General features: G+C 39.2%; 1 pseudogene; it reads right to left on the bottom strand.

Annotated features, from left to right (window-relative positions):
- Window positions 1-1,621: 1,621 nt before the first annotated feature.
- On the bottom strand, window positions 1,622-3,137 carry LOC147002406 (CCR4-NOT transcription complex subunit 7 pseudogene; annotated as a pseudogene).
- Window positions 3,138-24,605: the final 21,468 nt, after the last annotated feature.

Genomic DNA, 24,605 nt, shown 5'->3' on the forward strand with positions numbered 1-24,605 from the left:
AAGAAAGAAGCTGGAGTAGTCATTCTAATACTGAATAAAATCAACTTTTAACCAAAAGTTATCAAAAAAGACAAGGAAAGACACTTCATACTGGTCAAAGGAAAAATCCACCAAGATGAAGTCTCAATTATGAACATCTATGCTCCAAGACGCAAAAGCACCCACATTCATAAAAGAAACTTTGCTAAAGTTCAAAGCACACGTCACACCCCACACAATAATAGTGGGATACTCTTAGCAATGTACTGATGATGGAAACAGAATGGAAACAGAAGCACAGTGAAACTAAGAGTAGAAATGGTTTTAACAGATATGTATAGAACATTTCATCCTGCGTTAATCATGTCCATCCTCGAGCACAGGAGATCTTTCCATCTTCAGAAGTTTTCTTCAGTTTTTTTTTCAGGGAATTGAAGTTTTTGGTAGACATGTCTTTCAGTAGGTTATTTAGAATTATACTGAGATATTTTAGATTATTTGTGGCTATTGTGAATGGTTTTGTTTCTTGTCCCTTTTATCTTTTGTATAAAGGAGGGCTACTGATTTCTTTTGGTCAATTTTTTTTTAACACTTTTGAAGCCTTTATTTACAAAAGCTTTAAAAACAAATAATACCCTCTGTTTTGCAAATAATGTTTAGTTTAAAAAGGACCGCCCAGGTACAGCATTTTCATATCATGTTTACAGAATGTGCAAGGGAAACGAACTATGTTGCTAACAGTTGGAGACTTGCTAATATTGATTGAAGTGTTGATAACACACATTACAACTTGTAGTCCATCACTTCAGGGTAGAGTTAATGTTCACCAAAATCTTCCAACACATGCTCTGGTCTGATCACATATTCTGCATGGCTAAATATTTCACAGTCTCTTGTCAATATATATAAAATAGATTGCAAAGATATACACAAAAAAATAAACAAGCATTACACTCCTCAGGTAATTTTATTAGCTATATATGTGTGTATTTATATATATATTTTGCATTTTGTTGTTTTGCACCAAATTTCTCCATTATTTATTTTTGTAGCATTTATGAAATCACATTTTTTTTTGTATTTTTAATAATATTAAATGTACCTTAAGACTTGTTATCTTTGGACTTTAATGAAATTGATTTTTGTAGTCAACAAATCAAGAACATCATAAATATGTTTATAAAATAAAACAGTAAGGGTAAAAGTGATGGAGTAAAAGGAAGCCGATCAAGGGAGGCGGTGCTGTCATAAAACTGGAGCTCCAACATCTTAAAGGCCAGCCTTCTGGCAGAGAGAACATAGCCAATCACAGGGCTTCTTCCTGAAGGGTGTAAAGCTGTTTTGAAATTCTTCAGTCACATAGCAGCCTATGCATGCCAATTAGAAACCAACAGACATGAGATATGCTTGGAAGGCTAAACACTACACACAGAAACAGTAGTTACTAGGCTCTTCAGTAGTTCCTTGTCTTTTTTTCTGTTATTCCTGTTGAACAATTTGCACAATGCATGTGCTGTACTCTGAATGTCAAAAACAAGCAAATACTGTAAAAAGGTGGTAGATGGTTATTTTTCTAGCTAAGAGCAAGAAAAACCACAATTTCTGATAAAATAGAGGATTGAAATCACTCTCCAAAGTGCAAACTTGATGGTCCACAATCTTAAATACCTATAAGTACTGCAGAATAGAAGGAGAGGCATGGAAGAGGGAAATAAATTACACTCAATGCTAGTTAATTTAGGAAAAGGGAAAAACAAAACCAAGCTCAAGTAGGCAAAGTTTATCAAATTATTCAGTAATGTAGCTTTGTCACACAAGCTTGATAAGAAGTGTATTAAATTAAGGCCAGATTTAACCTGAATGTACTTTAATTTATTAAGATCATAGCTAAGAAAGGCCATACTTATTACTGAAAGCAGAGAAGGTCTACAAAAGGAGGGGGAGGTATTGCCTATTATTTAAGGGATGATAAAAGCTATATACAAGCATGTGTGTAACTCGTATAAAATAAAAATAAGAAGACTATTTCCTGTCATGACTGCTTGCTGGCTTCCTCTTCATATGCATTCCCTGTGCCATTCTGTACATAGGATGAGCCAGAACCAAGGCCATATAAGTGACCACAGTATTTAGCATCATCAATGTGATCTTCAAAGAACATTTCTCTCATTTTGAAAAAGGCCATTCCTGTAAGCAGTGAGTCAGATCCTGCCTGGTGTTGAGGTCCTATCCGCTCCAGCTCTAACTGCTCAGCAACTTCCTGTAATCCACCTTTGAGATTTTTGCAGCTCTTCATGAGGTACTTCACACCATAAATGACAGGAAAAAATAATCGAAGGATCTCAAAGAAATCAAGTTCTTCTTCAGGCAAGTTAGAGTTGGTCAGAATTTTGATTAAATAGCCAAAGTCATAACCACTATGAAATGATAGCCATTTGACCCTTTCACAAAGAACCACTCCTGAAGTCATAAGAAGTTCTGCAAAATATTGGGTCTCAATTCCTTCCTCCTCATGTTTTTTAAACTGGATACCAGATGTTGTTAGTAGCTCTATAGAGTCCTGAGCATACATGTCCTCCATCAAATTAAACTTAAAATTAAACTGCCAAGTTGATGTTCCTGGAGGGTATTCTCCTTGTTCATTCATAAATGTCAGTCCGAGCTGGATTATCTTTAACAAGTCTACATTACACCCCAACAGTTGGTATTGATAGTCAGCATTGCTTCTGAATTCTCCAATGGGTCTTGCAACAACGCCTGGAAACTCGGTGTCCATAGCAACATAATTATATTTTCGGATAACTTGACGGATTTTCTTCATCTCTTCATCCAGGTTACAAGCCCAAACTTCACAAATTCTTTGGCTATGATCTACGGTTGCTGCTGGCATAGTGACAGCACAAGGAGTCTAGATGCGGAGCATCAAAATGTTATACTTGATTGAAGATTTGTGTCATAAAAATACTTTACCCTTTACTTACGCAGCCGGGGTCGTGCGTCCTCCGTGGGCGAACAACGTGGAGAGAGCACGGCCGCCTTCATGTCAGGGATAAGTCGCTCGGCTGGCCGCCAGCCAGGAACAGGGTGCCTATTCGCATGGCCCAGAGCCAGACCGACTACCCCCAAAAACCACTGCCGAGGACGAAAGCCACCGGGGCCCCAAGGTCAATTTTTTTATACAGCTATTTTGCTGTAGGTGTTTATCACCTTTGGTGTAGGCATTCTTTGGTAGATTGTTTGAGGTCTCTTATGTATGTGGGCAGCCTTGTTTAGTCTCTTAAGTTTCTCTCCATTTAAGTTGTTGGCTATTGGCTTGTCATATATTACCTTTATTTTGCTTAGATGTGCAAATTTTATCACTGAAATCTCCAAGACTTTCAACATGAAGGGGTGTTTGATTTCATCATAGGTTTTTTTTTCAGCATGCAATGTGACAAACATGTGAATTTTGTACCAAACCCCCATCCCTGCCATCTGCAGATATCCATTCATTCTCATGGTCATCAGGTCATCTTACCGTGTTTCCCTACATCTGATACTGAAACACCCCATTTCCCTGACCATCCCCACTCCCACGTAGTTCTCTCCTTCCATTGCTCCTATGACTATTTTATTCTCTGTTCTAAGTCAGGTTCAAACAACCTTGTTTGATCCTTACCTCTTGTTTATCTCCTTTTGGTCTGTGGAGTATGGTATGGTTATCCTCTACTTTATTACTAATATCCATTTATAAGTGAGCACAAACCATCCATGTTTTCAGGGTCTGGGTTACTTCATTCAGGATGTTATTCTCAAGTTCTATCCATCTGCCTGCAAAATTCATTATGTCTTTACTATTAATAGGTGAATAGAATTTCATTGTATACACATACCACATTCTCTTTTGCCATTTTTAAAGAATACTTTTTATTTTTAAAATTCTATGTGCACATGTGACCCTTGAAGCCACAGGAAGGCATTCTCCTAGAGTTGGAGTTGGAGTTTTAGAGACAGTACTGAGAACTGAACTGCAGTCCTCTGGAAGAGCACTGAGTGTGCTTAACTGCTGAGCTGTGTCTCGGGACTATAATTCTTTTTTTTTTAATTTAATCTAATTGTTTTCACTTATTCACTTTATTTTTTGAATTTACTTATTTATTTTCTTTATTTGCATTTCAAATTTTATCCCCTTTCCTCATTTCCCCTCCACCACCACCACCTCAATCCCAGTCCTCCTCCTCCTGCCCACTAACCCACCAACTACTGCTTCCCTGTCCTGGCATTCCCTTACACTGGGGCCCATCACAAGACCAAAGGCCTCTCCTCTCCTTGATGCCCCACAAGTCCATCCTCTGCTACATATGCGGCTGGAGCCATGAGTCCCACCATGTGTACTCTTTGGTTGGTGGTTTAGTCCCTGGGAGCTCTGGAGTTACTGATTGGTTCATATTGTTGTTCCTCCTATGGAACTGCAAACCCCTTCAGCTCCTTGTGTCCTTTCTCTAGCTCCTCCATTGGAGACCCTGTGCTCAGTCCAATGATTGGTTGTGTGCATTTACCTCTGTATTTGTCAGGCACTGGCAGAGTCTCTCAGGAGGCAGCTCTATCAGGCTCCTGTCAGCAAGCACTTGTTGGCATCCACCATAGTGTCTGGGTTTGGTAACTGTATATGGGATGGATCCCCAGATGGGACAGTCACTGGATGGCCTCTCCTTCAGTTTCTGCTCAAAATATTGACTCTGTATCTCCTCCCGTGGGTATTTTGACCCCACTTCTAAGAAGAACCAAAGTAGTCACACTGTGGTCTTCATTCTTCTTGAGCTTCATGTATTCTGTGAATTGTATCTTGGGTATTCTGAACTTCTGGGCTAATATCCAGTTATCAGTGAGTACATACCATGTATGTTGTTTTGTGATTGGGTTACCTCACTCAGAATAATATTTACTAGTACCATTCATTTGCCTAAGAACTTCATGAATTCATCATTTTTAATGGCTGAGTAGTACTCCATTATGTAAACGTACCACGTTTTCTGTATCCATTTCTCTTTTGAAGGACATCTGGGTTCTTCCCAGCTTCTGACTATTATAAATAAGGCTGCTATGAGCTTAATGGAGCATGTGTCCTTATTATGTGTTGGAGCATCTTCTGGGTATAACACAGGAGTGATATTGCTGGGTCCTCTGATTAGTACTATATCCAATTTTCTGAGGAATCACCAAACTGATTTCCAGAGTGGGTGTACCAGCTTGGAATCTCACCAGCAATGGTGGAATGTTCCTCTTCCTTCACATCCTCACCAACATCTGCTCTCACCTAAGTTTCTGATCTTAGCCATTCCGAATAGTTCTCTGGAGTCTAACATCTTGAGTTCATAGTATACAATGGATAGTAGACCTTTATCAGATGTAGAATTAGTAAAGAACTTTTCCCAATCTTTGATTGCTGTTTTGTCCTATTGACAGTTTCTTTTGCCTTATAGAAGTTTCGCAATTTTATGAAGTCCCATTTGTCAATTCTGGATCTTACAGCACAAGCTGTTGCTGTTCTATTCAGGAATTTTTTCCCTTGTGCCGATAATTTCGAAGCTTTTCTGCACTTTCTCCTCTATAAGTTTCAGTGTCTCTGGTTTTATGTGGAGTTCCTTGATCCACTTAGACTGGAGGAGATAAGGAGATAAGAATGGATCAATTCACATTGTTCTACATGATAACAGCCAGTTGTGCCAGCACCATTTGTTGAAAATGCTGTCTTTTTTCCACTGGATGGTTTTAGCTCCCTTGTCAAAGATCAAGTGACCATAGTTGTGTGGATTCATTTCTGGGTCTTCAATTCTATTCCATTGGTCTACCTGTCTGTTGCTATACCAGTACAAGGCAGTTTTTATCACAATTGCTTTGTAGTGCAGCTTTAGGTCAGGGATAGTGATTTCACCAGAGATTCTATTATCATTGAGAAGAGTTTTTGCTATTCTAGGTTTTTTGTTATTCCAGTTGAATTTGCCAATTGCCCTTTCTATCTCAGTGAAGAATTCATTTGGAATTTTGATGGGGATTGCATTGAATCTGTAGATTGCTTTCGGCAGGATAGCCATTTTGACTATATTAATCCTGCCAATGAGCATGGGAGATCTTTCCATCTTCTGGAATTTATCATCCTTTGAAGGACTGGATTTATGGAAACGTATTCTGTAAATGTGGTTTTGTCATGGAATACCTTGGTTTCTCAATCTATGGAAATTGAGATTTTTATTGGGTATTGTACCCTGGGCTGGCATTTGTGTTCTCTTAGGGACTATATAACATAAACCCAGGATCTTGTGGCTTTCATATTCTTTGGCCAGAAGTCTGGTGTAATTCTGATAGGTATGCCCTTATATATTACTTGACTATTTTCCCTTACTGCTTTTAAAATTCTTTCTTTGTTTTATGCATTTGTTGTTTTGATTATTAATTGACAGGAGGAATTTCTTTTCTGGTACAATCTAGTTGGAGTTCTGTAGGCTTCTTGTATGTCCATGGTGATCTCTTTCTATTGGTTAGGGATGTTTTCTTCTATAACTTTGTTGAAGATATTTACTGGCCCTTTAAATTGGGAATCTTCACCCTCTTCTATACCTATTATCCTTAGATGTGATCTTCTCATTTTTTTCTAGATTTCCTGGATGTTTTAGCTTAGGACTTTTTTTGCATTTTGCATTGTCTTTGACTGTTGTGTAAATGTTTGCTATGGTATCTTCTGCACCTGAGATTCTCTCTTCTATCTCTTGTATTTTGTTGGTGATGCCTGCATCTATAACTCCTGTCCTCTTTCCAAGTTTTTCTATCTCCAGAATGTCTCCCTTTGTGATTTTCTTTTTGTTTCTACTACTATATTTGGATCCTGGGTGGTTTTGTTCAATTCCTTCACCTGTTTGGTTGTTACCATTTAATTATTTAAGGGAATTTTGTGTTTTCTCAAGTTCTTTTACCTCTTTTCCTGTGTTCTCTTGTATTTCTTCATGGACTCATTTATTTCCTCCTAAATGTCCTCTATCTGCATCATGAGATGTGATTTTTCAATCCAAATCTTGGTTTTCTGGTATGTTGGGGCATCCAGGACTTGCTCTTGTGTGAGAACTGGGTCCTGATGATGCCTTGTAGCCTTATTTCTGTTGGTTAGGTTCTTGGTCTTGCCTTTTGCCATCTGGTTATCTAGGGTGTTAGTTGGTCTTGCTGTCTCTGGGTTGAACTTTTCCCTCCTGTGGGCCTGTAAGTATGTGTCAGCACTTCTGGGAGACCAGCTCACCCTGGCAGGGCCCATGCACAGAGGGCTTTGGAACAGCCCTAGCACCTGAGTGCAGATGGAAGCAGGAAGGACCCTGTCTCATCTGCTCTACTGCTTGTGCACTGATAGCTGTGTGCCCTCCATCCTCACCCCCATTAGCACCTTTAAAGTAAGATTTAAGTTGAAAATGTGAGGGCCCTTTAATTTGGGGATTCAGAATTGAGAAGTCATCTTGGTGTGTTTTTCTTTGATGAGTGTGAAATATCCTTCCCTGTCTCTTTTGATTCGTTTTGGTTGAAACTCTCTTTTATTTAGATATTACAACTGCTCCTTAGCTTTCATCCTGAGTACCTTTTCTTGGGAAAACTTTTTACAGTCCTTCATTCTTAGGTAATGACTATGTATGTTTGCCAAGGTATGTTTCTTGCATGTAGCAGAATGATAGATGCTGATTCCACATCCAGTCTGTCAGCTTATATCTTTTTATTGGGGAAGATGAGTTTACTGGTGTTGACAGATATCAGTAACCAATGGTTGTTAATTGCTGTCATTTTGATGTTTGTGGAGGGAAGATGATTATGTGTTGAGAACGCCAATCAATTTGGTGTTTTGTAAGCTTTTTCTACATTGATAGGCATTCTTTCTTTAGTTTGAGTGAATTTTCTTCTATGATTTTGTTGAAAATATTCCCTTGTCTTTGGAGCTGGTACTCTCTTCACTGTTGTTGATTCCCATTATTCATAGAAGGATTTTTCAGAGTGTCACAGATAGCCTGAATACTTTGAGTCAGAAATTGTTTTAGGTTTAACATTTTCTTTTGTTATATCATCTATGTCTGAGATCATCTCTTCCATTATTTTAGCTCTGTTGGCTGTTCTTACGTCCCTGTTGTCCTTCTTAGGTTTTCCATCTCCAAGGTGCCCTAACTTTGTATTTTCTTTACTGCTTCTTTTACCATTTGCAGGTATTGAATTGTTTTATTCATTTTCTTGACCTGTGTGATTCTATTTTCCTGTATATTTAAGGGATTTATTAATTTATTCCTTTTTAAGTCCTTTATCATCTTCATAAGACTGGATTTAAAGACATTTTATTGTGATTTGATTGTGTTAGGCTATTCAGACCTTGCTATAGTAAAATACCTGGACTCTGGATGTGTCATATTGATAGTTCTCCTTGATTGTGTTCTTATGCTGGCCTTTAGCCAACTGGTTATCCCTGGGAGTTTCTCACACAGGAGTCCTGAGGTGGGCTGCCTTTACATTGGAAATCAGTGGACAGTGTATGTCTCCAGGGAACTGGGCAGAGCATTGGATGTTCCTGGTGCAGCAGGCCTGCTTAATTTGGGTTTAATTGTAGCCAAAGAATGGCACTCAGGGGAGAACAGCTTGCAGCTCAGCTCTGGGCTTTACTCTTTTTAGGGGTGGGGTTGAGACCCGGTCTCACTAAATATAGCTCTGTTTGTCCAGGGAATCACAGTTTCTCCATCTGCTTTTGCCTCCTAAGTCTTGAGATTCAAATTGTGTGCCACCAGACTCAATCTCTAATTCTTCCCAGAACCATTAGCCTAGAGTTAAAAAGAATCACAAGAAGTTATTTTTGAAACAGTTTTTTATTCTGGTCAAGATTGTGCTCTCTGTCAGTCTGAGAGAGTTCATTTAGGATCATCATAAATGTGTGTGTGTATTTATTTTTAGGCATTAATGTTTGATAAATTATTGTCATCTTCAATTTGAAATATACAGGGAATGAATAGTTCTATGCAAAGTAATTCAATAAATGTGAATTTACTCCTGAATAGTCTCTAGATTGGTCTCATAGAAATTGATACTAACAATGAGTCTGATCGTTTTCATATGTAATATTTTTCTATAGTTGTAATAAAACATATTTTGTTTTTCTTTTCAGAAGTCTTATATTTTAAAGAGGAAAGGCCTTTGTCCTGGTAAGGTTTAACAATTTATTAATGGTAGGTCAATTCAAAGATAAGAAGCAAATTCTTGTTGGGAGTACTTTTAGTCCTGTGTCTTACAAGTTCCACAATATTATGAATATATCTTTTAGTTTGGAAACTTGCTCAGTGTAGTTCATAGGAACATGAACACTATATTCACCCACCATTTGCAAGAATCAACTCTGCAGTTTGGAAAAAGAGCCTGCTGGGATTAGCTATGCACATGGATTTTCATCTAAGATTCATTGGCTTTTCAAAGCCTTACTGACTTCAATTTGTGAACTAAGACCCACACTAGTAGCTATCATTTCAGGCATTTCTCTTGTCTGAGAGTTTACATAATTCGGGATGCTTCTCAGTTGTCAGTCATCACTACAGGATGCCAACAAATTTCTTTCCTCTTCTGACAGAGCTTTACATGTACAGGACATTTTTGTCAGGGGTAGCATCTTTCAGAGCTGTTGGAAGACACCCATGTCTTCCAGAATGCTCTATCCATCCATCAATGATCTGTTCACATGATCTGTTTTCCACAGTAACGAATCCTTTGACTCTCAGTAGATTATCTGAATGACAGTGTAACTAATAGTTATCTTTCTACAAAGGGGGCTTTTATCTGCCGCATCAGTTGGACATGACCATAGAGGTAAAGGCCCATTCACTCCAGTCCAGGATGCTAGGTTAGACACTAGCTTGATAGAAAACTAAAAGTTGTATTTCAAGCTAATTCTGTGCTCATTAGGATTCATTACTTCCAGAAGACAGGACAACTATATTGTCCTCTTTATTTGTGCTATAAATCAACAAAATATTTTCTAAACATTATTAAATAGCTTACTGAATCCAAAGGTAATGTTGAAAGTGAAGATTCAAAAATTTTTCAGTACTTAAAGCTCTTCAGAGACTCTTTAAAAAAATACACTTGTTGACTTCTGTTGGAATTCTAAACAGTTCCACAGTAAAACTGCAAGTGTCAACTAAATTTTATTGTTCCTTGCTCTTGTTACTATCTTATTATGTCTCTAGAAATGCTTGTTTGGCATAGAAACAAGCAGACTGTGATATCAGGATTCAGTCATGCATGAGATAAGAAGGGGCAGCTTGAACATTATGAAAGCTGTGGTGGGTTGTTTAGAGTTCCTGAAATCTATTTGACGGTCCACAAAACATCCTCTTGTGTGGTAACATCATAGCCAATGAAATGTGCTCAAAGTATCATGAGAGAAGTACTTTGCTGTTCCAAGGGCAAAGAATGACATTGAGTCAATTGTTTAAAAAAAAAATAAACTGTCTGCCAGCTGTTAACAAAGGCTGAAGAGGTACTAGTGAGTGTGTGTGTGTGTGCATGCATGTTTGTCTGTATCTGTGTGTGGTTTGTTGGGCTATATTTTGTGGGCTAAATTCTTCCCTTTCTTCCACATGAGGAGAAGTTGTAAGGAAAGTGTCCCCAAACTTAATGAACTGGTTGAAGAAAAAGTTAATAGTTTTTATTGATTTGTAATGTAGCATAAATTGGGAAATCAAACAACAAAGAATTCAAAGTCTTTGATTACTATTTCATATGAAATTAAAATAACACTCTTAAAATGTGCCACAGTGGAGCAAGACCACCAGGACAGCTTAAATCCATCTTGAAACACTCTGTCCAAATACAGGTAAGTTTAAGAGTAAGTACTCTATTGATTCTATCCCAATCATAAAGAGAGTTTTGTTCCTGCTAGAATAGAAACTAAGGAAATCAAATATGCCAATAGTAGTTATATCCTTTCTTAATTTGCTGCCAAACATTTTTAGGATTCAGGATTATTTAAGGAATTGCTTCTAAGAAATTTCAAATTGTAACACCTGAAATATGTTTGTTTATTTAAAATGAACTACTTTAGTATGTAGTGTCTTTTTATAAGTAAAAAGATTTTTCACCTATTCCACAATATAGATCCTCTCTAGTTACATAACAGCAAGTTGACTTTGGTATGAAATGGATTTTTACTTAACTTTTATAATTGATATATATTACTGATTACATATTGTTGTATATGTATAAGTGTCCATAAAATGTGTTCATGTTAAGCAAAAAAAGAAAAAAAATAGAGTATTCAATTACTTTCACTGTGTTTTGAGGACTTAATGTCAGTAGGGCACTCTGGATTTTTTCTCCATCATAGAATTTCTGTATTTCCACTTATTTGAGAATTCATACATTATCTTCTGGTTATTTTTATTTGTCTTCCATTTAATGTGAATATCCTGATATAATAAAAAACTGGCTCAATTAGGAACTTTTAAATGACTGAATGGTGTGTGAGTTTCGTAGGTAGTGCTGTGGAATGAAAACTGCCATTCTCAGTATTCTATGCAACAGCCTCCATATGGGCTACTCTGACAGCACCTTTTCCCTGTAGTTATATTAGTTATCAAATTTATAGTGATATTTGGTTTACATGCTACAAGGCATAATTTGCAAAAAAAAAAAAAAAATTGCCACAGTAGAAGGAAGGTTGAGAAAATCCTATCATCCTGTAGTACATGGCATGGAGGGCCCATTGGTTCAGTTTGAGTATGGTTCTTACAGTGGGGGAAATTCCATGCAGTTTATGCTTTCAGCAACTGTCACCACAGCATCTCTCACACCTACTTTACCTTTGGAAAACACCAGCCAGAGAATAGTGTAGAGGAATCTAAATGGCTGTCTTCACATGAGCATGGGATCACATGCTATTAGTGTAATGTGGGTGAATTTTTTAAGTTATTTCAGCATTGGAGTTTTCTTGTGGTGATGAGGATTGACAGGGACCCCATACATGTGTAGCATAAGGCCCACCAGAGATCCACCTTCTCAGCCCATTTCTTGGTGGGTCAAAGCTGTGCTCTGGCCATGGGCAATGCCCATCAGGGTACAGTGGAGTTTCAATATTGCAAAGGAAGTAAACAAGAATTGTTCATTTGTTAGATTGTTTGCTGAGCAGACTTTTTCCATAGAGTGAAACCAGAGTCACTCAATGGTATATATGCAGAAATAAATAAAATAATGTTTCATATGAGGCATTACTCCCTTGGAATTGCTGTTTTCTTGTATCTTCCATGCTTCCCTCCCTGGAGTAATACTTCAGTTTGCATAGCTACTAAGGGGGTCTTTCAGGCAGCTCTTGCCATGGGAGGCAATGGAAGTTGATGCTGATCTTCTTTGCATTGCACATGAGCTAGGGACCAGTGTTAGCACTCAGGGCCTTTAGCATCTTCCTCAGAAGATCCAGAGTAGAGTAATACACTGATCTCTCTAGGGCTTTGACACATTTGCAGCTGGAAATCCTTTGCAAAGGGCTTTGGGTCTCCTTATTTGGCTATGTTGCATAATCATAGACTCAGCTTCCCTGTGCTAGGAATGGATATTCCCCCTCAGTGAAGGAAGTTCAAGTCAATACTTGGAGAAGTCCCTTCACTTCTGTCCAAGATGTGTACGCTCACTTAGAGTTGTGCCAGCATCCCTAGGGCAGAGACAGAAAGCAGCAATGGCAACACAATTCACTGTGGGATAACACTTCAGGCTAAGATGACACTTTTTGTGTCTGATAGGGCTCAGGATTGTAGGTATTTTGCACAATTTAGTATAAATAGTAACTTTTAATAAATTTTTCTCTTCATATATTAAAAATACAAGAATGTGGAAAGGAAGAGTTCTAATATATTTATTCTGACAAATCAATATTCATCTTAAAGGCTTTTCATAAATGGTGTCAAAGAATATAGGGCCACAAAAATATTAGTCTCGGCACTGGCTACAATTGTTTAATGACAAATTTTGCCTCCCTCTTTTGTAGTTAGTGAGAAAATCACAAGAAGAACATCACTGTGGTAAGAATGTGGTGTGCATTTTATATTATATTAATCTGTAAAAAATATAACATTCAGAACCTGACACTGTCTTTGCCTCTATGTGATACTATTTCAGCTCTTTACTTTTCTATAATCACAAGCTGAATAATTATTTATAGAGCAAACCATGTTGAAATTACTGATGATATCTCTCATGCAGCCTGAAATGCTGAAAAGGATCCATAACTAGGTCGAAGATCCAATGGATAAAGTGCTTGCTATGCATGAGTGAGAATGAGAGTTTGGATGCCCAGAATCCACATGAGGTCTGATGGTCTCATGTGCTGCTGTATGCTGGGACCCTATGGTGAGACTGGAGGTGGTGACAGAGAACCCCCTAAAGTTTACTGGATATTTAGCCTGGGGTTTTCATCCATGAACAAGAGATCCAGCCACAATCTAAGGTTGAAAGAAGGCTGCATATTTGCATTCTAACGGCTCCCTGACAATTCTACCATTTTTCTTTCTAGGTGTTCAAAAGTGGAAGATGTCAGGTATACTTCCCGTATCAAGGTAAAATGCTTCTCTGTGAAATCGACTTTCTTATGAATTGTCTTAATTCAACAGTACTCTAACTATCCCAGTTTTATATGGAAAGGTGATTCAGAGAAAACCATATTGTAGATGTGGAACTTTCTATCAATTGCAAGTGAGCAGTAAGTCCTTATGGGTTGTAGTGGCCCAATATGAGAATGGACTCAAAAGACATAAGGAATTGAAGACTAAGTGCAGTTCTCACATAACAGAAAATGTTTGATGTTTGGCAAAGTAATGTTTGCAGAAATGAATACACATTAGACTGATTTTTAAAAGTGACTGTGATAATAGACCAGAGTACCATTTAGTAAGTCCAGATATTTCAATGATCCAGGAATCTCCAAAGTGCCTTTACCCTCAGCAGAATGCCCATAGTTTTATATACCCTTGGACACTCCTATTTCAGGATCATATATGAGAGCCTCTCTTTGGTTTCTCTCTTTCATCTGTGTTTACACTGAGAAGAAATTGTGGATATTTAGAAATTTCATGGAGGTGTAAGGAGCAACAAATATATGGAGACCTTATTTGCCATGCAGCATCAAATCCATTTTCAACACTCACATTTCCTAAATGTATCTTGTTGAATCAGTGGGTGCTCTGGGTTTCCCATCTAAGCTAGCATTATGGAATTTGATCACTTGTTTTGTGACCAAGTCCACTGGGCAAAACCCCTTCACAGCTTGGAACGAATCCTTCAGACTTTTGAAGTCACTCCTACTGTACCTAGATGATAGTATGTTAGTTACTTTCTATGGCTATAAGAAAAGACCATGAGAAAGACAACTTCCAGAAGAAAGAGTGTGTTTGAAGTTGGGCTCATGGTTCCAGTTGGATGCACACATCACCATCATGGTTCAGGCAGCAGGCATGGTACTGAAACAGCAGCAGAATGATCACATCTTGACCTACACAGGAAAGAGAGAACTTTGCGGAATAGGCCTATGCTAAGTTTCACAAAGGCTAGAAGCTTCCAGGACTAGGCCTAGGTTATCACTCGGATGGAGGTAGTAAGCATCAAAGATTACAATTACACCTAGTGTATAAAAGTTACTTTAACATAGAGTTAATAGGTGAGATTTTGGAAGGCATATATAGAATCCATACATGGAACTCAGCAATTCCCCTCTGCTGTAGGTAGTGACATACTTTATTCATGCATTTCACAATTCAGCCCCACTGTTCTGATATCCCAGGTATCTAATGGACAAATGTGGAAGATCATTCAATGGAAAAGGGTGAGTGTAGTGCAGAAGAGAGAGAATATCATTTTGTTCTCAAAGCACCTCACTGCCCTATTCACTTCATATGGCTGGAATGCAAAATTCAGGTCATAAAGACAGGAGAGGACACATTTTGTCCTTTCTTTTTATATCTTTCCATTTTGCAGAGAATGATGATGTGAGGTAGCAATGAGCAGAAGAAAGGAAAGCATGACCCTAAGCAAGTCCCCATTAAAGATTTCTACATACTCTGGGCCTTTTACTCATCATGCAGAAAGGAAGCAGAGGTTTCTGAATATCAGAGAGTGTCCTTAGTGATGAAGTTGGTCTGGATACAGAAACATTTTGGGGACTATAAATTGAGATTTTGACATTAGCAGGCAGGTGATAAAATGAATAAATCGAGTGAAACTTTAAATCAAAAGTGACATTATGACTTTTCCTTATAGGTATGAGGAAATGAACCACCTATCTTCCTTCACATTCCTGATGATAATGACACTGCTGCTGCTGCTCCTGACAATGCCACCAATGATGTGCCTGATGATACTACTGATAATTCTTGCTTTCTTCTAGATGCTGCTGGAGCTGAACACTCCAACACACACTGACATATCCAGACAAAGTCAGTGAGGAAGAAGTTTATTATATATATGTAAATATATAAATTTTATATATAAATAAAATGTTTTATCTGACAGAAGACTGAAGTCAAAAATTATTGTTTTATTGGAGTCTCAGTTGTGCCATGTGATATTTTCTGGAAAAATGTTTTTTTATTTGCTTTTATTTTTTACTTGTTTACTTCCCATCCTGCTCACTGCTCCCTCCCAGTCAGTCTCTCCCACAATTTTTGCCCCTTCCTATCCTCCCCTTGTCCTCTTGAGTGGGTGGGGGCCGCTTGGTCATCTCCCAACCCTGGAAAATGAATTCTCTGTGAGGCTTAGTTGCTTCCACTCCCACTGAGTCCAGTCAGGGCAGTCCAACTAGAACTGCATATCCCGAATTCAGGCAACAACCTTTGAGATAGCCCCTGCTCCAGGTTTTTTTTTGGGGAGGGGTGGGGGAGGACATGAAGACCAAGGTGTACATCTGCGACCTATGTGCATGTAGACTTAGAGCCAGACCCTGTATGTTCTTTAGTTGATGGTTCAGTATCTGAGAGCCCCAAGGCTCCATGTTAGTTTGTGGGTTAAAGGGTGGCCTACATCTGGCTCAGGGTTTGGGCCACTGGGTGAGGTTGGATGCCAGCAGTTTTGACTGTGTGCAACCCATGCTCATGCCAGGAGAGCGTCAGGTTGTGAAAAGCCCTAGGACCCTTCTCCAAGGGTAGGGGAGCACAACACGAGCTTCCTGTAGACCTGCCAGAGATGGCTCAGAGTTCCTGGCCTGCAGAGAGTCGAGGACAACAGGTTCTCAGGCTCTTGGACATTCCAGATGCCACTGGATGCCTCAGAAGAGCTGAGACTGGAGTGGAGGCCTGAGGGCTGGATCTAGCCCGGGGCTGAAGGGAAAAGGGGGAGGAGGAGAGCTCCAGCTGGGTCTCCCTCAGGGAGATGAGTCTTTGGCTTGCCTGGCAGGCAGCATGGCTTGGTGGAAACTGTGGCTGGGAGCACAGTGAGGCCTTCTGTGGGAGATTAGACTTGGCTCTTTAGAGGAAGACCTGCTGTGTTGTTCACCATAGAGGATTCCGATGAGAAGAAGCAGTCCATTTTTTTTATTAGATATTTTATTCATTTACATTTTAAATGCTTTCCCCTTTCCTAGTCTCCTCCCTGAAAATTCCTTATCACCCCCTCCCCCTGCTCCCCAACCCATTCACTGCCACTTCCTAGCCCTGGCATTCCCCTATACTGGGTCATAGAATCTTCCCAAGACCAAGGGACTCTCCTCCCATTGATGAATGACTAGGCTATACTGTACTATATGTCTGAAAAAATACTCACTTCTAAGTGAGTACATACCATGCCTGTGTTTCTGAGTTTGGATTACCTCACTCCAGATGATATTTTCAAATCCCATCCATTTGCCTGCAAATTTCATGGATTGCTTGTTTTATATAGCGGAATGATATTTCATTGTGTAGGTATATCACATTTTCTTCATCCATTTTTTAGTTGAGGTCCATCTAGGTTGTTTTCTGTTTCTGGCTATTACAAATAAAGCTTTTATGTACATAGTTGAGCAACTGTCCTTGAAGTGGCATGGTGGAGCATCTTTTGGGTATATGCCCAGGAGTGGTATAGCTGTGTCTTGAGGTAAAACTATTCCTAATTTTCAGAAAAAAAAAAAAAAAAACCTGCCAAATTACTTTTCAAAAGGGGTTGTTAACATGTTCCCTCCCACCAGCAATGGAAGAGTGTTCCCCATGCTCAATATCCTTGCCAGCATTTGCTCTCACTTGAGATTTTGATTTTAGCCATTCTGACTGGTGTAAGATGGATTCTTCGAGTCCTTCTGATTTTCATTTCACTGAGGACTGAAGACTTTGAACATTTAGGTGTTTCTCAACCTTCTGAGATTCCTCTGTTGAGAATTCTCTGTTTAACTATTTACCCCATTTTTAAATTGATTTCTGAGTTCCTAACTTCTTGTGTTCTTTATATATTTTGGACTTTAGTTCTCTGTCAAGTGTAGGGTTGGTGGGTATCTTTTCCCAATATGTAGGCTTCCGTTTTTTTCTATTGACAATGTCCTTTGTCTTGTAGAAGTTTTTCAATTTCATGAGTCCCTATGTTTCAATTGTTGGTCTTAGAGCCTGAGACCTTGGTGTTCTGTTCAGGAAATTATCTTCTGTACCAATATATGTAGGATATTTCCCACCTTCTCTTCTAGTAAATTTAGTGTATCTGGTTTAGTCTTGAGGTCTTTGGTGCATGTGAACTCAAGTTTTGTGCAGGGTGATAAATATGGATCTATTTGCATTCATTCTCATTTAGATGACCTGTTATACCTGCATCATTTGTTGAAGATATTTTCTTTCCTTTTTCCATTTTATTCATTTTATGTAAAAATCAAGTGTTGGTGGGTGTGTGAGTCTTCTGGGTCTTTGATTTGATTCCACTGATCAACTTGTTTGTGTCCATATGTATTTTATCATGATTGCTCTGTGGTGTGTCTTTAGATCAGGGATGATCATACATCCAGGAATTATTTTATATATATACACACACATACATATATATGGTATCCTACATTTTTTGTTTTTGATAGGAAGCTGAGAATTGCTGTTTCACGTTCTGTAAGTAATTGTGTTGTAATTTTGATGGAAAATGTATTGAATCTGAAGATGGTGTTGGTAAGATGACCATTTTCACCATGTTAATCCTGTCCTTCCATGAGCACAGGAGATCTTTCCATCTTCAGATGTTTTCTTCAACTTCTTTTTCAGGGAATTGAAGTTTTTGGTAGACATGTCTTTCAGTAGCTTGGTTAGAGTTATATTGAGATATTTTATATTATCTGTGGCTATTGTGAAGGGTTTTGTTTCTTGATCCTTTTATCTTTTGTATAAATGAGGGCTACTGATTTCTTTGGGCTAATTTTTAAATCGTATTTCCTGTAAATTTATGCATGTATCCTATAAAGAATACACCTACTGTATTTAAAAACAGCCCTTCTATGGAAAAGAAGTATATGTGATTGGATCACATGTTTATTCTTTTGAGTTTCCTCCTAATTCAGCACAGATAATTGAATTGTGTGCTGTAGCCAGTGTTTTGAAGTATTGAAAAATCAAACTTTAATTTGTATACTGATAGTGTGATATATACTGATATATATATAGATATATATATATATACATATACACACACATATATATGTATACATACATAATGTGTATGTATACATATAGACATAATATATATACTGTGTGTATATATATTGTATGTATGATATATACATATATATGTATATATACTGTATATATCATATATACATATATGTGCGTATACTGTATATATCAATATATGCTGATACATATACATATACACACACACACACATACACACACACATACACATATATATGTATCAGGGCTTACAATTGCTTGAAATTGTTCCTTTTTTAGACACTGCTGATTCTCAAATTTTGCAATTGTTTATGCATATACAACTCAAGTTAAGAGAAAGTACTGGTTTTTTTAAGGACTATTTTTGGACATTTAAGAACTCATCCTGGATTGCCTAGACAAGACCCCTTAAGACAATACCACAGAAAATTTGTATCCCAGGTAGATTATAAGACTTACACAAGAACTATTGGCCATACAATCTCATTCTTTACATCATCAAAATAGTAACGGCTTGAGAAAATAATCTGGTATTTTTAGAGACTGTGCACATCAAATTGTAAAGACTTGTTCTCAATGTCCTCAGTTTCTGCCTGTTCCAGATAATGGTGCTATTTCTCCAGGACTTATACTTAATGGATATTCATATTTCTGATTTCAGAAAAATAAAAATGCACATGTGACTATTGATACCTTTTCAGGCTTTCAGTCTGCATCTGCTTTAACAGGAAAATCAACTAAAAATGTAATTAGTCATTGCCTGTGTTATTTTTTTTTTTAATGCTTGGTGTTCCAAATCAGATTAAAACAGATAATGGAACTCGCTATTACAGTCAAGCATTTGAGATGTTTTGTGAACAATTTAATGTTACCCATGTTACTGGGATTTTTTTATAATTCTCAAAGACAAGGTATTGTGGAACTTTAAAACAATATCTTCTTTAAAAACAAAAAAGGGGAGAATTATATCCCCGTGCACATTATTTAAATCATGCTTTTTATTTTTAAAATTTTAAAATTTGGATGCCAAGGACTCTATGCTGAGTGTCTATAGCATCCTACAAGTAGTCATACTCATGCCTAGGTGAGATGAAAGGATCCACTTATTAGCATATGGCATGATCCTGATCAAGTATTTAATATGGGGAAGATGACATGGTTGTGGTTTTTCCACAGAATGCTGCAGGAGCATGTTATCTGCCAGAGTAATTGATGTGGCATGCTGACATAAAAGGATAATGCTGACCTGTGAGCTTGCTGAGTGCCCTGACAATGGTGACAGGAAAGCTGTATTGGGTGTATGTTCTTGACCCACCTTTGCTTGCCTATGTCCCAAGACAAGTTAAGCTGCCTTGCTTCAAGCTTTTGAACCTTATGGGACAGAGAACATAGAGACTGTGGAAACTGACTTAGAAAAATTAATCCAAAGGAGGAGTTATGATGACTCTTCTCTTTCCTTTAATGTGAGCAGTTATTCTGACTCAATCATGGACTGGTCTAGAAATAAATCCAAAATTCTCCAACTTTTGATTCCATTTATGAAGATGGCTAAAAATCTTTATTAGCCAGCAGAGTTAACTTGGAGCATAGCCTCCACTATCTACCTGAGAAGTGACAGTTTTTCTGTTGATTCATAAAGCCACTTTCCCCACACTGGGAGGCCAGACCCTGGGTCTGATCGTTGCTAATTTGCAACTGAATTGAGTGCTTGGGACATCAGAAAACCTTAATCATGTTGCTTAACTTTTGACTTTGTATTTCAAGCAGGTTGGTTACCTCCATACAGGCTTGCCTTTAGCAAAGCTCAGATGGCAGTTATTCATGGCTATGAAGAGATTCATTGAGTGCATATCATGGCTTTGTTCTAAATTGGAAAAAGGTGTGCTATTGTGGGCCTGGGTGCCAGAGGTTTTCCACGGAGATCTCTGTCCAGGCTGGGTGCGAGGATTCCAGTGAAGAAAAGCCAGTGTAGGCAGGAAGACGAAGTCTTTGCCGTGCCTTCCAGGTCTGTTGGTAGCTCCTACCTGCTCTGAACTAAGTCAGGTTGGGCTGGGCCAATGAAAAGCTGACTATCCAGTGAGGAGTGCCGCGGAACCTCAGGTGGCTCTTTGGGAGAGAAGATCTCTTTCCAAGTGTTATATATAGCTCTTGGAACAAAAGACTCAGACAAAGAATAATTCTTGGGTGCCTTAAATTCCCTGGATGGATTTATATACAACTCTGGGGGTGATTGAGGGTTCGACAGTAGGTACCTCTCATTGCCTTGGACTGAGTTTGGGGGAAACCTTATTTGTGACTGATAGCCATGTGCCTCTCCTGTGGGGGCTGTGGGGGTGGTAGCTTCGACAGGAGCCAGGGATCCAGGAGACATGATCAAAAGCCTTCTATCTCATGTAGGTGGAAATTAGCACCCACTGGGTCCCACCGGGGTTCAAGACCTAAGCTCGACTGGAGACCGTGCTATCTGTGTGTAGCTCATTGCCCCACATGCTATGAGGGCCAGCAGTCAAGTACCGGCCACTGGACTATGGCTCTTATCAACCTAAGACAGAGGCATGTGCCAAGAGATCATGTTTGTTCATGATAACACTAAAAGGCTGTGTTTGCACACACACACACACAAAAAAAAAACAAAAACAAACAAACAAAAAAAAACTGCACATGTTCTCCAGGATGGGTCACAAAGAGTCCAATAGAATCACTTCTAAGACAGCCGCAGCCGCAGCCACCATAATTCCCAGGCAGGACCATGGAGCATAAGTAAATTTTATGCCCTAGTCCAGCTAATTTTTATAAATAAAAATGGAGGAACTGTGCCTTCCCCCAGCCTTGAGCAGGCTGGCTCAGACTTTGTTTGCCACAGTTGCTAGCTCACCTAGGGTGGAGTCTTCCGACCTAGGTAAAGTCTGAAGCTTCCTGCAAGAAGCTATTTGCTGAGCAGCTAAGTTTGTTTTCCTGACAAATCCTGACAAAGCGACCACGAGATGATCCTGGAATAGTAGGGGATAGATTATCCCCCCATCCCCTTTAAATATCAGTCAGACCCTAGAATTACATTTGAGCCTTGATCAGAGAACTTTGTCTTGGCTCCTTATTTCTCTTGCTGCCTTTCCCATCCAACCCCAGCTTTCCTTTCAGGAACCCAGTAACCTGTGGCTGCTGGCAGCTACACAGGGGTAGAGACAGAGAAGAAAAGGTTGGGAACATGGTTGGAGGGGTTGTATGAGCAGAGGTCTGGGAGGAGGAGGAGGATGTAATATTTCAGGTGTAAAGTGAATAAATAAATAAACTAATGAAAGAGAGAGAGAGAGAGAGAGAGAGAGAGAGAGAGAGAGAGAAGTGAGGTGTTTCAGGTACAACTCTACAGAGATTTTTGATTCACTAGCAAGATCTTTCTAAAACTGTATTTGCTTTGGGGAGGGGGTGTTGTGCCATAAAACATTTGTGAATCCCAAAAGACCACCAAGGAACCAATTCTGATTCAATTTCATTAGGGTCTTTATTTACAGTCTGGATTTTGGGCCACACTGTTGTCTCTGGCAGCAGATAGGGAGGGTGCAGCTTGGGTTTGGCTGCAGGTCAAGTTCTCAGGCTTTTTTTTTTTTCCTCTTTAAGATGGAGGCTGGTCCCAAGAATAAATTGGTTTGACCTCTCATCCCCCTCTTTCTTTGGTAACTATAAGGCCCATTCATGGGACTTCCTGAAGTTTCTAGGCTTTGTTATGAAGGGACTGGTAGTATATCTAATCTTATGAAAACAGTAACAGAGATATGTCTTTATGACTCAGTTAATTCAGGACTGGATGTATTGGTGACTGGAAGGGACTGGACCATAGTATTTTAGAGGGGGTCAGGGTTGTCATTGTCTAGTCTTTGTGGTGTCTTTGGGGGCTGGCAACTGGGTCTAATTTCTTTGACAGGTAGGCCACTGGTTGGCATCAGGGCCCAGATCTCTAGTCTTTGAAGAGATGAAAGGGCTTAGTCACTTCTAGCAACCCCAAAGCTGGTATAGAATTTTTTTCTGGCCTCAGAGCCACCTCAGATCTCTTAATATGCATCATCCAACTCTAGGGAGGTCACCTATGGTTAGCAGAGGTTTAATAGTCCAAAGTCTCCTTCAAGAGGTTCTGGGTCTCTTTTAGACATTGTTTGGTTTATGCTGTCACTAGGAGGTCATTCATAGACTGTTGAGGAGACTTGACCTTTAGGTTTTAGCAAAACAGATGTCAGGCTCTATTATCAACAAGGAAGCTGTATCCATTCCTCTGTTAAGGGACATCTGGGTTCTTTCCAGCTTCTGGCTATTATAAATATGGCTGCTATGAACATAGTGGAGCATGTGTCCTTACTACATGTTGGAACATCTTTTGGGTATATGCTCAGGAGTGATATACCTGGGTCTTCAGGTAATACTATGTTCAATTTTCTGAGGAACCATCAGAGTGATTTCCAGCTTGCAATCCTACCAACAATGGAGGGCTGTTCCTCTTTCTTCACATCCTTGCCAGCATCTGCTGTCACCTGAGTTTTTGATCTTAGCCATTATGACTGGTGTAAGGTGGAATCTCCCAGATGTTCTTCAACAGAGGAGTGGTACATTTACACAATGGAGTACTATTCAGCTATTAAAAATAATGAATTCATGAAATTCTTAGGCAAATGGATGGAACTAGAAGATATCATCCTGAGTGGGGTCACCCAGTCACAAAAGAACACACATGGTATGTACTCACTGATAAATGGATATTAGCCCAAAAGCTTGGAATACCCAAGATACAATTCACAGGCACATGAAGCTCAAGAAGAAGGAAGACTAAAGTGTAGATGCTTCAGTTCTTCTTAGATGAGGAACAAAGTACTCATGGGAGGAAATATGGAGACAGAGTGTGGTGCAGAGACTGAAGGAAAGGCCATCCAGAGACTGTCCCACCTGAGGATCCATCCCATGTACAGTCACCAAACCCAGACCCTATTGTGGATGCCAAGAAGTTCTTTCTGACAGGAGCCTAATATGGCTGTCCCCTGAGAGGCTCTACTAGAGCCTGACAAATACAGAGACAGATGCTTGCAGCCAACCATTGGACTGAGCATGGGGTCCCCAATGGAGGAGATAAAGGACTGAAGGAGCTGAAGGGGTTTGCAACCCCATAGGAAGAACAACAATATCAACCAACCAGAACTCTCAGAGCTCCCAGGGACTAAACCACCAACCAAAGAATACACATGGAGGGACCCATGGCTCCAGCAGCAAATGTAGTAGATGGCCTTGTTGGTCATCAATGGGAGGAGAGGCCCTTGGTCCTGAGAAGGCTCAATGCATCAGTGTAGGTGAATGCCAAGGAGGGGAGGTGGGAGTGGGTGGGTGGGTGAACACCCTCATAGAAGTAGGGGGAGGAAGAGGAGGATGGGGACACTGGGAAAGTGGATAACATTTGAAATGAAATGTAATAAAGAAAATATTCAACAAAAATATTTAAAACAACAACAAAAACCAAAGAGGCTGGTGTGTTTCTCTTTTATTTTTAGGCTTACCCTGGACAACTTTTAAGGCCATGGTTTGAATAGGCTTTTTCTTCTTGCGGCTTTCCCTGGCCCAATGGCCTCCTCTTTACCACAAATACATTGGTACTTCTCTAAGTGGAGTTGGTCTCGGTCTGTAGGGTCCCCTTATCTCCTTTTGTAGAAGCGATTTATTTTAGACATCTCTTACACAGGTAAGCCCCTGGCCCAGTGCCAGGGTTTGCATAAACACATTAATTTCTAGAAACCATTTGTTTTAGATGTCTCCCACAATCCTTTGGTTTTGCCGTGGCTGCCAGCAGGATCTTTGCCAGATCATGAGTCTGTTTTTTCTGCTCTTTTACCTGTCTTTTTTTTTTTCTTTCAGTTTTTCTATCTTTATTAAACACTTTTTCTGCCATTATCTTTTAGACTCTTTTCGTCCTTGAATCCTTTTGAGTTTCCTGATACCTAGTGCTGCCTGGTTAATAAAGGCTAGAGC

This window comes from Mus caroli, unplaced genomic scaffold (assembly GCF_978045245.1).
Source record: "Mus caroli unplaced genomic scaffold, Mus_caroli_1 scaffold_10, whole genome shotgun sequence".
NCBI classification, from domain to species: domain Eukaryota; kingdom Metazoa; phylum Chordata; class Mammalia; order Rodentia; family Muridae; genus Mus; species Mus caroli.